Source organism: Diceros bicornis, chromosome 7 (genome assembly GCF_020826845.1).
Source record: "Diceros bicornis minor isolate mBicDic1 chromosome 7, mDicBic1.mat.cur, whole genome shotgun sequence".
Classification (NCBI taxonomy): Eukaryota; Metazoa; Chordata; class Mammalia; order Perissodactyla; family Rhinocerotidae; genus Diceros; species Diceros bicornis.
Genome location: NC_080746.1, coordinates 62,916,639 through 62,932,695, shown reverse-complemented (window position 1 = coordinate 62,932,695; position 16,057 = coordinate 62,916,639). Strand labels below are relative to the sequence as shown.

At 38.6% G+C, this 16,057-nt stretch overlaps 1 protein-coding gene and 1 pseudogene across 3 annotated transcripts in view; both read right to left on the bottom strand.

The window, feature by feature from the left end:
* The window catches only part of LOC131408754 (tripartite motif-containing protein 5-like), a 420,025-nt gene that overhangs the window by 18,058 nt on the left and 385,910 nt on the right, over positions 1 to 16,057 (bottom strand). The window lies entirely within an intron of this gene.
* LOC131408770 (E3 ubiquitin-protein ligase TRIM22-like) lies at positions 573 to 10,691 on the bottom strand (annotated as a pseudogene).

Sequence of the window (16,057 nt, the reverse complement as noted above, 5' to 3'; positions counted from 1 at the left end):
TTCCATTCCCCTGGGACAAGTTATTACCCTTCTACATCTTGATATGGGCTCTGCGTAGCTGGCTGCCCTAGTTTATAATGCATATGCTCTACGAAAATTTGTACTTTTGTTATCCTGGATAAGTCTGTTCTTCATCCTGAATTTGAAACTAGTTAAAAAAGAAAAATAAATAAAATTTAATAAGATTTTATATATGGCGTGTAGGCAAGTGTTTTACCACAAGGAAAAGGTCTGAACACCAAAAGCACATCCTTTTAAAGTAGGTGTCACTACATATGTCTCCCTTTGCTGGACATATTTTTTGGAAACTCTTACTTTAGCAATTTTCTGACCTATTCCCAATACAGGGCCTTAAAAAGAGACCCATGCTCAGCATAAAACGTTCCATAGAAGAAGACGGGAACTGGAGTGGTCTTGACACCAGAGTCCGGGAACTTGAGAAATGAGACTTTAGTGGTATCAATTATTGTTCCTCTGAAGGGCACAAATCTGCTGCACAGGACATTGACACAGCTTATACTTTTCAGTAATCATGAGAGAAAATATTTATTATATTGTGCAGGACACTTAAATAGCTCTTCTACATGACTGACACAGTTTTACACAAGGATCTGAGAGTTAATTATAGTTTTAAATACCATTATTATTTTATGAAAAAGAAACACTGGATTTATTAATCATTATACATCTTGTAAAAGAAGAGACAGGATTGGAACTCAGACACTGTATACCTAAAATTTTCACTCTGGGTACATGTATGGCTTCTATTTTCCTTTCCTTGGTCTCTGAAGAACTTGGTGTGTCCCAGGCAACAAATGGACATACACTCAGACTCCTTAGTTGGTGGTGGGTGGGTGGTGATTACGGACTATGGTAGATAATGTGCATGGTGGCAGACAGGCTTTGCCATGTCTCTTCAGATCAGTAATGAAGGAAAATGTGGAGATATGGGAGGAGAAATATGTTATATCAATACTGCACTGTCTTTAGGAAGGATTAGATGTCTTTCTTTGAGAATACAAGAACAGGTAAACAGCAAACAAACATCTTTCCTAGTTCAAACCAGATACACTCTACATCCCAAGGATGAATAAAAGTTCTAAAGTAAAGAAGGAAGAGAGCAAGAAAGAGATTATGTTAATGGTGCAGATGAGCTCAGAAATAGAGATGAAACCCAGGATAGGTGGCACAACAAGAAGTGAGTGAGGGAAAAAGAAGGTTCAGGAGTTCGGGGAGCACAGAGTCATGGGAGCTGGACCGTTCCAAGGATTGAAATATGGATGAGAAATCTGAGAAAAGCATTTAGAGGACTTGTACGTGCGTGACCCATCTACAAGTGACATTGAAAAATGAGACAGTGCCTGCTTCATAGTCTAGGAAAACTCCAACACGATGGGGAAGAGCTGCAACGGAAAGAGTCAAGACCTTAGGATCCGAGATGAAAGAGTCCTGAAAGGCATTGTACTCAGATTTATTCTGTAATCCTTTAATCCAATATCCATTTTGAGGTCTAAGTCTGGAGTAAATAGGTGGATGATTCACTTTTTGGCCAAAAATAAACTCAGAAATCTTATTTACAGTGAAGTTAGTTGTTTCACTGTATACCCCCAGTATCCGGGCAATCTTCCTAGACCCATCTATTTCCCAGTTATATTTCCCTGAGGAGAAACATTGGCAGCCCAAGATATCAAAAGCAGAAAAATCACATGGTTATAGATTCCTTAATGTAAAAGTGTGCACACCTCTCACTTGTCTCTGATCCGCAGCTATGACAAGACTTGAAAAAGCATTAACTGAATTCAGCACCACGTCAGGAGGAAAAATCGCAGGGTCAGGTGAGGAATATAGAACTGGTGTGTATTGTGACATTGTGAAGAGAAATATTGGGAGCTGACTGGAGGTACTGGTGTTGATGGGTCAGAGATGCGAGGGCACTTAAGAACTGTTGTATGTGTGTAGTTTTGGGGAAGAACACGGGAAGCTAAGATTGTGTGACCTATTAGTAATGACATCTTGTGAAAAAGGATCAGAATATGGAGATTTGAAGATCTTGTAATTTCTTCTTGCCTCAGCAGCATTGGACCTCTATCAGCTCTGAAATGACAAAAGTTGCAATGATGTTGTTAGAAGCAAAGGAGTAAAAGCTGATATCTGTCTTCTCTCTAGAGAGGGGACAGGGGACAGAAGCCCTGTGAGGCTATAAAGTGGTGAATGAGAGGACAAAGCAGACACCTGCCATTCCCCCTTAGATCTGATCATCTTAAGCCCAGGTTCTCTCTCTTCCTGTTGGACCTACTTCTTTTCTTTTACCCTCCTCTAGAAAGAACATCCACTCTCTCATTTTCCCCTAATACTACAAGTATCCCACACCCACACCTTTCTTCTGGCTTTTCTCGCCTTTAAACACTTGCAGCATCCTGCTCAGATCTGGAACTCAGAATATACGCTTCAGTTTCTTGGAAACCATTTTTAGATCTTTCCATGTCCAGGTCTCACTCCTAGAGAAGACAAAAATTGATCGTCCAACACTTCTGACATCTCCAAGACCACTGTATCCCTCACTTATCACTCCATTGATGCACTTAAATCCTCTTCACTGAGGAGCTTGAAGAGGGGAGAAGGGAGAGCCCTGACACTGCAACGAGACGAAACATGCTCATGTCTACCTTTCCATTTACTCTCTGTGTGATCTTGGAAAGGTTTTGACCTGAAAGAAACTCATGTTTCTTCCTTCTAAAATGGAAAAAATTATCCCCATACTCTCTACCTCTTAAAAATAACATAAAATCAGATGAAATAATTCTACCTTTAAACATATTTGATGCCTCTAAAAAAAGTATTTGATGCATGGAGCAGTCACTGCCATCTCAGTGGTTCCACCATGCGATGGCCAGAGATGTGATGTCCCAGGCAGATGGTCAGTAGAGAGGCTCCAGAACTTGGCTACTGTGGAGTTTAGGTTATCAGTTGCGGGGTTCCTGTTTTGAAAGTCTGAAGGGTCTCCAAAGTCTGTTATCCCAGTACAGATGCCCAGAGATTAACATTTTCAGTCACATGCTCTGGGGAAACATTACAAACATTTGGAAAAGAAGAAGTTATGATGACCAAATTAAAAGTGGTTTGAATTTCATGTGTTTGTGAAGATCTTGATACTGCCAGGTGGATAGTCAACTTTAGGCACAAGAAAAATGTTTTTCCTGCAAGATGCTGAAGTGTGTAAGCAAGAAGAGATTAATTATTGGCACCAGGACAAAAGACAATATTCTCAGAATCTTGAGTCTCATTATTGGAAATCCAAAAAACACCACCTCTAAAGACTTTATTTTTTTTTTATTCTCAGGGAGAAAAGTAAATATAAAGGAGCTGTCCTTGTGAAAATTTGGGGGCTTGGCAGATAAAGAGGAAAGGATCCTCCCAGCGATAAGAAATGTACCTAAGATATATGGAAACAAGAGCTGAGGCAGACACTGAGGTTTAGCTACAATGAGTGAAGTCATGGAGTTCTGATACAGCAATTCCTCCTTTCTAATGCTTCTATTGGCCCGAATTCTGTGACCTCCCACCACCCAAATTCCCTACCATTGACAGCTTTCATCCGTGATCAGCAATTTGAAACAACGTAATACCCAAATTTCCCAGCTTTGTGATTTTGTTCTAAATTCTGGTTGATCTCATAACACTCATGGCTACAATTCTATCTTCACACAAAAAGGGACCACACCTCATCTCAGACACATACCTTTTTATGACGTTAATCACATCAGGGGGCTAGACAGAAAACGTAAGTCAAATATAGAATTGAGAAATTTACAAAATATAAATGGCTAGTTAAATTTTAATTTTAGATAAATAACAAATTTTTTTAGTATAAGCATGAACTCTGCAATATTTAAGATACGCTTCTACCAATAAATGGTGTGTCATTTACCTGAAATTAAAGTTTAAGTACTCATGTCATATTTTTTGTGGCAACCCTTGAAAGAGTGATAAGCCCTCCTATCTTACAAAGTTTTACCCACCTTCCTCCTCACACCCCTAGCACCCTTTGATATGGTGTGAATAAATAGATGGTATGAATATTGGGGACAAAACGTAGCAATAAGACCCAGACCAACCATCCTTGAGGACTCATGTGATGACGTTAGAAAGATGCTTCAAGTATCTGGAGAGAGGTTATATTTAAAAGGAAGAGTAGGAGGCAGGCCCCGTGGTGTAGAGGTTTAGTCCAACGTGCTCCACTTTGGCAGCCCAGGTTTGTGGGTTCAGATCCTGGGCGTGGACTTACACCACTCATCAGCCATGCTGTGGTGGCAATCCACATACAAAATAGAGGAAGACTGACATAAATGTTAGCTCAGGGCTAATCTGCCTCAAGCAAAAAAAGAAAAGAAGGAAAGCTGGCAACAGATGTCAGCTCAGGGTGAATAGTCCTCACAAAAAAAAAAAAAAAAAAAAAGGAAAGGAAGAGCAGAAGTCTACTAATGTTTTAAATACATTCTTGAGAAAACCTCATTAGTTCATCCTGCTTTTATTTGTTCTAGACACCAACGAAGGTGAAATCTACTATTTGCCACACATCATTTCAGGCTCTGGGGAATCAAAGATGCACAATTAATAACAGTCCTCAAGAAGTATATGTTCTTTTGTTGCAGGTATATGCAACGAGCACTTCAGATAAATATTTCTCTGGCCTGCCTCTACTCTATACACCTCCTACATATTACCTATAGGTGATCTCATCAATTTTTAAGTATGAAATAAGCCACAGAAACCACCACCTAAGAAAATCTAAAATGTAACATATTATTTCCCAACTATTTACATTCCATTTTCCAGAATGTTACTAATATCCCCTTGGTCACTGTCTTAGAAACTATGGTATCTTACCCTGAATTCCAATAGTGTAGTAAGCAGTCCAGGTCACATCCTCAACTTATTTTAGCCATCTTCTTTTCCCCATTATAACCATTATTTGTTTTATTTGTTTGAACTGAAATCTACCAATATGCTTGGTTTCAACCTCTACAACCTAACCCATTTTATACCAAAAGACTTGGCACCGGTTGACTCTATATCCTCAGGAAAAGTTTTACTTTCTGTACTAGGCTTTTTTCTTGTTATTGTATATGACAAAACCACAACTAAAATTGACTTAAATTTAAAAGAAAGAAGAAGAAATTGAAGAGGCAGGAAGAACTTTAGTCATAGCTACATTTTTAAGGAAAAATCTTGTCATCAGAATCTGTTCTTTCTTCTCAAAATTTTATTGTTTATCTGCTATGTTGTCTTTCTATTCAGACACTACATGGGATTACCTTGAATGTCTTGGTTTAAATGATGTCCCTGATACATTACCTTACAGAAAAGAGAATTTCTCTTTCCAGTCATGGCAGCAAAATTCTAAGAAATATAAATCATCGACCTGAACTGGGTCAATGATTAAATGATTAAAATAATTACTGCATTGTTAGTAAACGTATGGGAATTAGATATAGTGATTTACCTATCATTGAGGGACATATACATCCTGGATGCTGCCAATTTTATCAACCCTAACCAACTACACGGATTGAGGGTGGACATGGTTCCACAAAGGGTAATTCAAGAGGTTGTTACCAAAAAAAGAGGTATTTGTATTGAAGTTGGACACACAAACAAATGTCTCATGCAGTCTATCCCTTAGCTGACTGCCACCTCCTCATCCTTTTTGCCAAATTATTTTGCAAAAATTGTGAAATATACAATGATTACAATAATATTAAAAATAGATTACTTATATCATATATAAATTATTACTTGAAATCAATTCAAGATCTAAACTTAAGATCTAAAACTGTAAACATGTTAGAAGAGAAAATAGAGAAAAATCTTCATGATATTAGATTTGGTAATAATTTATTGGATATGGCCCAAAAAGCACAGGCAATAAAAGAAAAATAGATAAATTGGACCTCATCAAAAGTAAAAAGTTTTGTTCATCAAAGGACACTGTGAAGAAAGCAATGAGACAACACACAGAAAAGGAGAAAATATTTGCAAATCATATATCTGATAAGGTATTAATATATAGAATATACAAAGAACTCCAAGAACTCAACAACAACAAAGAAAACCCATCCAATTAAAAAAATGGGGAAATAACTTGAATAAGTATTTCTCCAAAAGGATATACAAATGTCCAATAAACATACGAAAAGATGCTCAGCATTATTGGTCATTAGGGAAATGCAAACCAAAACCACAATGAGATACCACTTCACACTCTTTAGGATGGCAAAGAAATTCATAAAAATTAATAAGTATGGGCAAAGATATGCAGAAACTGGAACCCTTGTACATTGCTGCTATGAACATAAAATGATGCAGTCATATGGAAAACAATTTGATGGTTCCTTAAAAACCTAAACAGTTAAAATTATGATCCAGCAATTTCACTCTGAGGTGTATACCCAAAAGAATTGAAAGCAGGCACTCAAACAGGTACTTTTATGCCAACGTTCATTGCAGTATTATTTACAATAGCCAAAAGGTGGAGACAACCCACGTCCATCAACAGATGAATAGATAAATAAAACGTAGTGTACACACACAAGGGAATATTATTCAGCCATAAAAAAGAATGAAGTTCTGATACCTCCTATAACATGGATGAAGCTTAAAAATATTATGCTAAATGAAATAGGCCAGATACAAAAGGATCAATATTGTGTGATTTCACTTATAGAGGTACCTAGAATAGGCAAATTTATATAGGCAGAAAGTAGATTAGCGGTTATTAGGAACTGGGGTCAAGGAGAATGGGGAATGGGGAGTTATTGCTTAAGGGTTAGAATTTCTGTTTGGGTTGATAAAAACTTTTAGAAATAAGTAGTGGTAAGTTTTGCACAATACTGTAAATGTAATTAATACCCCTGAAGTATACACTTTAAAATAGTTAAAGAACTAAATTTTATGTTACATGTTTTATCACAATTGTTTTAAAATTTTAACAATGTAATATACTAAACACAATTGAATTTTAAACTTGAATGAATTGTAACGTATATGAATAAAGTTGCTAAAAGAAATGGATGAGAGGGCTTTTCTAGGGTAGAAGATTTAAACTCTCATCTACTATTCAGACCTACTTTCAAGACCAGTATTTCTGTCATTTTCATCCTTATCAGTCTAAAGGTAGCTCCTCATGATCTAGCAACCAATGTATATATGATACAATGATCCATTCCAAACATTGCCAAAAAATAGTCCAGATAACAGAGTCACCAGAAGTCCTGGTTGGCGGAGTTGTGGAGGGTAAAGACCACAAGCCTGTCACACATTATAACAATTTGAAGAAGAATAGCCAAAACTCAAAAAGTTTCTTCATTGGGCAGCATGGCTTCTCCAGAACTATTCCTGTCAGTAGTGGTACATGGACTCATCCAAGATGAAAATTATAGAGAATGTCAATTATGTGACTATACCTTTCCAACAGGTACAGTCTCCCAGGATGCATATTAAAGTCTGTATATTGCCTCAGGAATGGAACAATCATAGGCATCATTTGCCACGATTCTGATTTATCTATCCCAACTATTCCTTAAAATATTGTGTGATGTAGCTTTTTTTTTCTTTTTGGCGAAAATGATTGGCCCTGAACTAACACCTGTTGCCAATCCTCCTAATTTTTGCCTCAGAAAGATTGGCCCTGAGCTAACATCTGTGCCAATCTTCCTCTATTATGAATGTGGGTCACTGCCACAGCATGGCTTGATGAGTGGTGTAAGTCCACACCTGGGATCTGAACCTGCAATCTCTGGGCCACCAAAGCAGAGCATGCCGAACTTAACTACTATGCCACGGGGCTGGCCCCTGATTTAGTTTTTCTATGGCCCCTTATACGAGCTAGTACCAAAAACTAGAGATCCCTTCCAGTCCTACAGATTTGTATCCAAGAGTTTAGTTTATTTGTTAACATGTGAACATTGTCCTAGAGTTAGTTCAAAACAGATTATTGGCCCCTTTCCCTAATCTGCATTCCAATGAATAGATATTCATAGTGATATTCTTGTGTCCTTTCTCAGTTAGGAAGTTTATACCTGACCTTTCTCTGACTGCTTTCTCAGTCTCTGGCTCTTCGTTAGTCCCAATCATAACTCATGCTGTGCTTTCATCTTCTGTGAATTGCTGGCACTAACTTTAACTTGGAATAGAAAAGCTGAACTTTGTTGCAAAAAGAATGAGCCTCTTTTAGAACTTTAACTGGAATTTCTCAGTCGTATAGATCATTACTAAAGGCTAAACAAAATAGCCACATACCAATCAACAATCCCACTATACAATGAGAGATTGTGTAAGAGCCGCCTCACTTCCATCTTCCTTTTGCAGCCTAACAGATACAGGGAATCATTTACAAATTACTCAGCATTGTGTTCATTTCAAATGACCAAATACAAAATCAAGTAGGCTTGATTAGAAAAAGATGGAAGTAGATTGTGCCAAAACAAATAAATGAAAGATCCAGTAATCTATCTGGCGCCAGGAATAACTGGTCTGATGAACTCAAATGATCACATCAGTGTGCTATTTCTGGGCTTACACTTTTTCTGAGTTAGTTCACTCCCAGGTTTTACTTGGTTATCCCTGGACAACTGAGTATTACTTCTGACTATCTAGTTTTGAATAGGAATAATATCACATTCATAAACATGAAATAGAGAAAGATGAATAATAGAAAATAGAATTTAATAGATCAGATAAGAAAAAACTAAAAAAAAGGAAAATGTGGGAGAAATATAATAAATTAAATTGTCCAGATCTGAAAGTAAGTAAAACTGGATTTATTTACAGATGACATGATCCATTATGTAGAAAATCTCAAGGAATACACACACACACACACACACAACTAAAACTAGCAAAAGAGTTTAGGAATATTGTGAGATACAAGATCAATATAAAAATCTATTGTATTTTTGATTACTAGTAATGAAAAATACAGTAAGAAAGTAACACTTTTGTTTATAATAGAATCAAAAACAATTGACTCAAAAATTGAAGAAAATAGGTAAAAGACTTTTGGGTTAGAAACTACAAATCCTGCCGATGGAGTTTAAAGAAAACCTAAACAAATGGAGAGATTTTACATTGTTATGATGGCAATACTCCTCAAACTGTTCTTTAAATTCCATCCAATGGTTATCAAAATTCCAGCAGGCTTTTTAATAAAACTTAACAAGATATGCCAAAATTGTCATGGAAAATTCAAAGGACCCAGCCAGGAGTTTCTCAACTTTGGCACTACTGGTATCCTGGCCAAGGTAATCTTTGTCGTGGAGTCTGCCCTATGCATTGTGGGAGAATTAGCAGCATCTCTGGCCTCTGCCCACTAGAGGGCAGTAGCCCTCTCCAAATGTACCCTGGCTCTAGGATGGTTCAACTGTCCCCATAGAGAACGACTGGCTTAGAATTGAATTGTTTTGAAATATAGAATTGTTTCTATTTTTTTTCAAACAATTTTGAAACAGAAGAACAAAGTTTGAAGCCTTACCCTACCCAATTTCAAAATTATCTATGAAGCCACAGTAATCAAAAGCTCAGAGTATCAGCGCAAGAATAGACATATAGATCCATGTAACAGATTGATAATCCAGAAATAAATCCTTACATTTAGAGAAAACTGATTTTTGAAAAGGTGCCAACGTAATTCACTGGAGGAAGGGAGAGTCTTTTCAACAAACGTTGAACTGAATTTGTTAGTTGTTTGACAACTCAACATATTTACTAAAATCCCTTCAATAGTGCACTTAGCATGGGTGGATTTTATAATATATAAATTATACCTCAAGAAATATGTATTTTTTTTTTAAGGCAAAGGTAAAAATCCAGCAGATGAAAATTCATTACCCTAGTATTGGCACAAAAGTTAAGTAAAGTAATTCTTGTTCAGCTGGTAAAGGAAAATGGCAAGAAGTCAAGTAGACAAAATTTGAAATTTCCTGAATTTCCTAACATAGTTCATAGCTTAAGATGACAGTAACACTGCCAATCCCACAGAAATAAACTTTAGCATTCATGCTAGGTACAATTCATCTATCAAGTCTCCATAGGTTTGCCCCCACATCCTTCCCTAGCCAACACAAACACACAAACACACACACACACACATACTTATACACAGAAGCACTCACACATAATCATACATGCACATCCCTCACTCAGATACGACAGAGTCTAGTCGTACATTTGTCACTCCTCAACAACAACAACAAAAATCAAACATAAACAAAGATTTTGTGTAGTTTGCTAGTAACTAAGCTTAGTGAGGAGAGGCCTTAAATGCTAGCTAATGGGAGCCTATAAGGAATATTCTCTCCAAATTTTTGCACTGCCTTTTATAAATTAATAATAATGAGAATTTCCCTTGCCATTTGTACATTGAATTATTCCTATGACCCTTGAAATGAATGACACAGAAGGGGCACTGAAGGGCCAAAAGACCTTTTAATGTCACCAGGAGGAAGAAAGCACAGGAACACAGAAGGGAAGAAAACTTAGTCTCTGTTATTTCTCTGAATCTCATATGTAGGAGCTCCATCAAGTCTTACCTGCTGTGTCTATTGATGAGCCCCACATCTGATGCTCCAGATCTGAGACGAGCTTTCTGACTCTGCTGGAACAGCTGGTCTTTAGCCGACACCAAGTTCTCCAGCACATTCACCTTGTCTTCCTCCAGCTTTTGCAGCTCCTTCTGTTCCAAACTGTGCAGGATGCTCTCATTTCATTAACCCTTTCAGAATCTTCTGTCTCTCAGTCTGCATATAATTCTTTGGGGATGAAAAGAGAAAAAGGCTGTTAGTCTGTCTGGACGAGGGCCTACTTTGTGTGGGCGTGGGAGCCGAGACAAGAACTATTTTTCTCACAGTGTTCTCAAAGTGACAGGAGCTAAAGACAGTAAGAAATTCCTGGGAAAGCCATTTTTCCTGCTCTTTCCCTTGGAGCTCTTCCCAAAGCAATATATTCAAGTCTACTCTATCAAGGCCCACCCTGAGACAAAATGTCATAGCTGGAGGAGGCTTGAATTGCAGACCCCTGTCCTGGATAATCATGCTACACTGTATATTAAGGCCCTCTACCCGTACTTCCTAAACAGGGAATCCTGGGCCTTTCTCTACATGGTTCTGGAGGTACCAGAGCCTCAAACTTGAGGATGAAAATGGGATATGGGATTCACGAGTCATTTTTACACTGCTTCCCTCTATACTTTGACCTCCAAATATTCAAATTCACTTGTGATATGTCTGTTCTCTAGCCCTCAACCTCCAACAAAGAAGGAATGAAGTGAGGACTAATCAAATGTCTTCCACACTCATTAATTTTGAAGTAACAAAGAAAAAGGGGCCTCTATGTGATGGAACCATGAGGCTGGCCAGTTTCCTCTCTCAAACTCCCTCAGAGGGGCAGGCCCAGTGGCGTAGTGGTTAAGTTCTCGTGCTCCGCTCCGCGGCCTGGGGTTCACGGGTTCAGATCCAGGGCGTGGACAGACGCACCGCTTGTCAAGTCATGCTGTTGGCGGTGTCCCATATAAAGTAGAGGAAGATGGTCACGGATGTTAGCTCAGGGCCAGTCTTGCTCACAAAACAAACAAACAAACTCCCACAGGAAAAATCTGTTCCTGCCTTCCAGGTAACTCTCTCTTCTCTGATGTCAGCTTCCAACTCCACAGCTTCCTGCTGCTCCTTCCTCAGCTTCTTCAGAGCTCCCTGGAGCTTCTCCTGTGAGAAAGGAACCATCAGACTCAAGCTATGAGCTTTCTCAGGACCTGCATAAATGGGGTAGAAATCAGGCTCATCTCAGAGGAGACTAAAGTTTACAGAAAGGAAACTGGCAAGTAGAATTTAGGATGTAGACAAAAATCTGGGGGGGTGAATGTTTTCTTTAACCCTGGGAGATGCAAGTTACAATCCCTTCCTCAAGAATAGCCTGTATCTCTCTTTCCCTAGTAGAAAAACTGATCCTGGAACAAGGAAAGTCCTTACCTCCCATTGACACTTTTCTCACATCCAACCAACCATGTTCCCAAAAATCCCTTCTGCTCAGAGGGGAAATCAGAACTTATCTTGGGAAGCAATTATCCGCTCATCCAGCTTCTCTTTGCTAAGAGTTTGTAGTCTTGGCTTATTCTGAAGCAAATGAATGAATGTACAGAAATGCCCTTCAAGCCTCAGAGCTGAGAAAGGGTATGGAAAGATCGCAGAGCTCAGTTCTATCATGACAATGGTAATAAAGCAGGATAAAAAAGTGAAGATTCCAGTTTAGATACCATTCTGTCTTATCTTCCTCCAAACTGGGGCCTATCTGAATTCCCTTGACCTCCTCCTCCATGCAGAATATTTCGTGACCCTGGTGCCCCACAGAGAGCACACAAAGCCTGGAAATGGCCTTCTCATTGTCCCTACATAACATATGGAGTTTTTCTCCATGGTGCTCACAGAGATCTCTCTTCTACCGCTTGTGTGGACTCGTGTTGACCTCTCTGACTCTCTCCACTATGGTGGTTAGGTGTCAATTAAGCCTGAGTGTCCCAGGCTGGTGTCTGCTCTGGCACATAGGACAGCTGCATTCACCTCCTGGGCAGATCACTGACTCCTTGTTCTTTGCAATGATGCAGGCTTGGCAGGAGTGACAGCCACAGTCCACGCTCAGGGGTTCTGTTAGGAGCTCCAGGCACATGGAGCAGGTCACCTCCTTCTGTGGATTTACCTGTACTGACAAATCTATTGCAATGTTCCCATTGCTTCTTCCTGTCTTGACTCCTGAGGCTCTTCTTGCTCACAATGTCCTGCAGGGCTGGGAATGTTGAAGGAGGAAGGATAAGAAAAGCAGGATTAGAAAGGACATTGATTGAACCAAGATTTAGAACAGGATCAAACATTAATATTCAACAAAGAAAGGAAAAGAGAAAGACAAAAGGAGTAGGTCAGTGACAGAATGAAAAGGGCTCTTTGTCATAATTTCAAACACTTTACTCTTAGTTTATGTTGAATGACAAATTTTACCCCATCTGGGCCATGATTCCTAATTTCTCTTCTCCTACTACAGAGAATGACAAATCGAGGCCCTTCCTACCAAGAACCAAGATACTCAGAGGATCACACACATGACAGAGACCTGAAGAACATCCATTACAATGAGGTATCTGTCAGTCATGGGAGAGAAGTCTCAATAAATAAGGGAGATCTTATAGTGGAGAGGTAAAGTCTATCCTGTTTCAAACACACTGAGTGCTATTGCACATTGAATCCTGTTCCCCAAAAGGATGTTGAAGTCCTAACTGCAAGTGTGCGTATGTAACTTTGTTTGGAAATCATGTCTTTGCAGATGATTAAGGTAAAATGAAGTCATTAGGGTGGGCATAAATTCAACATGACTGTGTCTGTATAAAGACGGGAGATTTGGACACAGACAGACATGCACACATGTGCAACACATCATTTGTCCCCCTTTTCTTCCCCAGCCCAAAACATATGCTGCATGTTAGATACACTAAACCCTGGGCCTTTGCACTTGCTATTCTGTCTGCATGGAATGATCCTACTCCTGATATGTGCACTACTCACTTTTTAAAAACAGTTTTATTGAGTTATATTTATATAAAATGCATTTGTTTGAACAATATAACACAAAAATTTCTAGTCAATTTATGACACTGTATAACTATCATCACAATCCCATTTTAGAACATTTCTGTGACTTGAAAACAAACCTAATTTCATTACCAGTCACAACCATTCTGAACCTGAGCCTCAGGCAACCACTAATGTCCTTTGTGTTTACGTAGATTTGCATTTTCACATCAATTCATAAAAAGGAATCGTAATATATGGTCTTTGAGTTTGAATTGTTTCACTTCGCATATAGCTGTTGAGGTGCATCTATTCTGCCTTTCTTTCCCAGGCCAAAAACACATCCTCAATGTTAAAAGCACAAAACCCACTGCTGTATGAGGGATTTTCAACTTGCTTGTCTATCTGCATGGAAGGATTCTCCCCCTGATATCAGCATAGATCTCTCTTACATTTCATTCATTCTCCTCTTACATGTCCTCTTATCAGAAGGACCTGCTCTAACTTACCTTAATACAGTAATGTAAGTACTATAGTTAGTACTATTCTAACTTACTACAGAATATATAACATCTTTGTTTAATTGTCTATCTCTTCTTCCTAAAAAGTAATCCTTGCATAGATCAGGCATGGTTTTGTTCACTGTGTATCCTCAGTGGAACAGCTCATCACACACAAGAACACAGTGTTTGACGAATATGTCAAGCTAGAACCTTCTCATCTCTCTATAGACTACTAGACTTTTCTCATCAGCTTCTCATTTTTTCTTTCCATCAATTAGCAGTTCTCCAATGGATGAGAAATGTTTGCATCCTAACACATCTGTCCCACACAGAGCCTTCCCCTGCCCTCAAACTCATTCCCAAGAGACACCTATGGAAACTGCAAGAAACATAATAGGGAGGTAATTTTGTGACTAACAATTTTATAACAGTTGCAATTTAGAAATCAGTTTGACCTATGTATTTCTCATACAAAAATCCTTGACAGATAAGACTATTTCCTTATTCAGATGTGTAAATAAAATCAAGTGACTTACACATCATTCTATATACAAAGATCATTCTATTATAATAGGTAGAGTTGGGGTGAACATACCATCCTCAGGATCCTCCTTCAGAGTTCTCTCCATTACTGCATAGATTTTAACAAAGACAAACTGACATAACGTTTGCAAGTCCTAGATTGATACCCAATGCTAAGGGGGTGTAGAAATGCAGAGGTCAAGACCAACTGGGTGGTTCTGGGGAGTCTTATATTTGTATATGGTGCAATTTTGTCTTAGCCTGGACATAAGGCAAGGTTGTTGATAGGCACCTAAAAATGTATGTTTTTAGAGGGGAAAGAACAGGTTCAGATACTCAGAGGATCACACACATGACAGAGACCTGAAGAACATCCATTACAATGAGGTATCTGTAGGTCATGGGAGAGAAGTCTCAATAAATTAGGGAGATCTTATAGTGGAGAGGTAGTCTATCCTGTTTCAAACACACTGAGTGCTATTGCACATTGAATCCTGTTCCCCAAAAAGATGTTGAAGTCCTAACTGCAAATGTGCGTATGTAACTTTGTTTGGAAATCGTGTCTTTGCAGATGATTAGGGTAAAATGAAGTCATTAGGGTGGGCATAAATTCAACATGACTGTGTCTGTATAAAGACGGGAGATTTGGACACAGATAGACATGCACACATGGAGAATCCCTGCAAAGAACAACTAGAGATCAGGGTGATGTATCTACAAATCAAGGAACACCAAAGATTTCTAGCAAACTACCACAAGCTAACAGAGAGACATGAAACAGTTCCTTCCCACACAACCCTCAGATGGAAACAACCCTGCCAACACCATTGATTTTGTATTTCTAATCTCCAGAATCATGAAAAAATACATTTTATTTAAGCAACCATTTGTGGTACATTTTTTTATTTCAGCCCTAGAAAATAATACAAGTGCTTATTTTTCCTTTTATTCATTCATTCTGTATTCTATTATTGAAGAAGCGTTACACCATTGAAATTCTCCCCATCTAAGACAGACAGACACAGAGGCAAAATATATGCTCCACTTTGAAAAAAGTACAATGTAGGAGTTTTTACAGTAAGGTAAGGACCAACTGGGTCCTAAGTTTCCTTATCTCACTCTATCCTGATGATCTGCACAAGGTTCTCTGAATCTGTACAGGTTAGACAAGAAAATGAAAGAGTCTCCACAATGCAGAGAAAAAGTCCTACAAGAAGTTTATACAACATCCTCGAAATTTCCCCTGTCCCCTGGTTCAGGAACTGCCAATGGGAAGGTGGACCTGTTCTTGGTGTCCAGAGACCTGAGGAAACTCAGAAACATTACGACTCCTCCCCATTTCTCTCTGCTCAGAGCTCCCTCTTCAACCACCCCTTAGAGTTCAGGGTCTAACTACCCCACATTAATGACCCTCTCCCCAAACACTCT